The sequence below is a fragment of the Penaeus chinensis genome, chromosome 32, assembly GCF_019202785.1.
Source record: "Penaeus chinensis breed Huanghai No. 1 chromosome 32, ASM1920278v2, whole genome shotgun sequence".
In the NCBI taxonomy this organism is placed as follows: domain Eukaryota; kingdom Metazoa; phylum Arthropoda; class Malacostraca; order Decapoda; family Penaeidae; genus Penaeus; species Penaeus chinensis.
This window is the reverse complement of record NC_061850.1, coordinates 9,486,651-9,489,150: the sequence shown is the minus strand read 5'-3', so window position 1 is coordinate 9,489,150 and position 2,500 is coordinate 9,486,651.

The following is a 2,500-nucleotide window of genomic DNA, read 5'->3' as shown; positions in this document are numbered from 1 at the left end:
TTCCACGATATAAATCAAAGTACCCGTGTTATTATATAGGTACAACTATATTAATCAAAGTACTACTGTTGTTATACAGTTACCACTATATAAATCAAAGTACTAGTGTTACATATAGGTACCCATTATATAATTTAAAGTACCATATATATATATATATATATATATATATATATATATATATATATATATATATATATATATATACAGTATGTGTATGTGTAGTTATATATAGTAGTAGCAGTAATAGTAATAGTAGTAGCTGAAGACCAATAGTAACAGTAACAGCAGTAGTAGTAGTAGTAAAAATAGTAGTATTAGCAGTAGTAATTCCAATAGTAGTAGTAGTAGTAGTAAAGATTTCTATAATTTATTGCCATAATTACTCTAGATGGTACTGACATTAGCAGAATACAATCATCACCCTAGGCACTATACCTTCTAATTATTGTAAAATCCTATAATGTTATGTTGGCTCCTTTCGACAGAAAATGAAGAAGATTGAGAGAGAACGAGAAAGGAAACCAGGGTTCGAATCCTGAAGCACAGCATTGTCTTCTTACAAATGTTAAATGTTTTCATTTGTCAGCCACATCATAATCCACTGTGTAGCTGGATGCAAAACAGTGAAGCTGACAGATGAACGTGACACCTTATTTTATGGTGATGTCCCAACACGTGCGGAACAGAGATTGAAATCCCACTGTCACGAGGCAGAAAAAAAAATCTTGATTTTCAAGCGTTCTTCAAAAGGAGAAATAACATGAAACATTTTTAAAACATGTTATTCCGTAATTTAAATAGATTCTAATCTTCACGAGTTAGGACTGGATTTCAGAGAGAGAGAGAGAGAGAGAGAGAGAGAGAGAGAGAGAGAGAGAGAGAGAGAGAGAGAGAGAGAGAGAGAGAGAGAGAGAGAGAGTCAGTGTTCACGCAAGGGTTCGACTCCGATCCGAGACACACTTCGTATCGTTTCATTCGCGTTGAAACCTCCATCGTAAACAATCGGATTAAACACCACACTCTCAAATCAAACCAAAATCAAAAATCCATCTTAAGAAAAGAAGATATAAGTCAGAAACACACATTTCTCGTTCGTTCAGGTCTCGCGGGTTCCTGGATCGTGGGGAAAGCCCGCTATCCCTGCTTTTGCAAGTCACGACTCGAAAGTTTGGCGCTCTCTTATTCAGAGACTCCGCTTGAGGGCTTTTCGGGGGAAGATAACAGGCGTGCAACATTGTTTATTTTTTTGTTATCAATGAGTTCTAAACTGATTGAAAACAATAACGGTGATGATGATAATATCAATAGTAGTTGCAATGACAAGAAACTAACAAACTAACATGGTAATTAACAATTATGATATCGCTGAGGAAGTAACAGTAACATCAACAATTGCAATTATTATACTCATATTTTTTCTTCGTTTTATTAATGATGTAGTATTCACATTTATAATGGAGAGCATAATAATTACCATGGCGATTAAGTTTTTGATATACATAAGAGTCGAAGGATATAGAGACAGGAGTAAATGTATGTTAGTAGTTGCCTGCACCTGCAACATTCCAGTACAGGACATGGGCCTCTCCCAGTCCTTTCCAGTCGTTCCAGTCTCAAGCCTGTGATTAAAGTTCAGAACCCTGAATTTATGCCTTATCATATTATCTAGTTGCACACACACGCGCGCGCACATATACACGCGTGTGTGTGTGTTTGTGTGTGTGTGTGTGTGTGTGTGTGTGTGTGTGTGTGTGTGTGTGTGTGTGTGTGTGTGTGTGTGCGTGTGTGTGTGTGCGTGTGAGTGTGTGCGTGTGAGTGTGTGCGTTTGAGTGTGTGCGTGTGAGAGTGTGCGTGTGCGTGTGAGTGTGTGCGTTTGTGTGTGTGCGCGTGTGTGTATGAGAAAGTTGGTATGTGTGTGTTGAATTTGATAATGATAGCTTCAACGTTGTTAGTTGTTATGAAGAAAAATAAACAATCATAAAAATGTTTCTGCTGCTTTTACCAAAAGGACTCTATTTTCGGGCTTTAAAAAATGTCAAAACTTTTTTTTTTCTAATTTTCAAATTCCATACAATTACGGAATAGAACGAAGTCAAGGGTTACTGCTACAAAATAAAACATTAGCAAAAGAGAAAAATAAATGTTTTATACTTGTTACCTCATGCTAATATAAGTTAGTGTTAAAGGGTATTACTAAAACAACGTATAAAAAAGACGATGTTTAATCACGCAAGTAATCGAAATTTCAAAACTCCAGACAATATTATTTTTCAGTCACAAATAACGAAAGACACCACAACAGAAACTGTTTTTAAAGAATCTGTTTTCAAAGAATACAAAAAGGTATAGACTTTCTTTTACAACGAAATGATTAAGTGATCGGTTGATTTAAGCCTTCTGCGACCATCATCAGCGTTAGGCCTAGAATTAAATGTTCTGGATGTGTGCGGATTATTGAGGAATTGTCCCCAATCCCTTGCTCGTTGTTGTCGTGGGG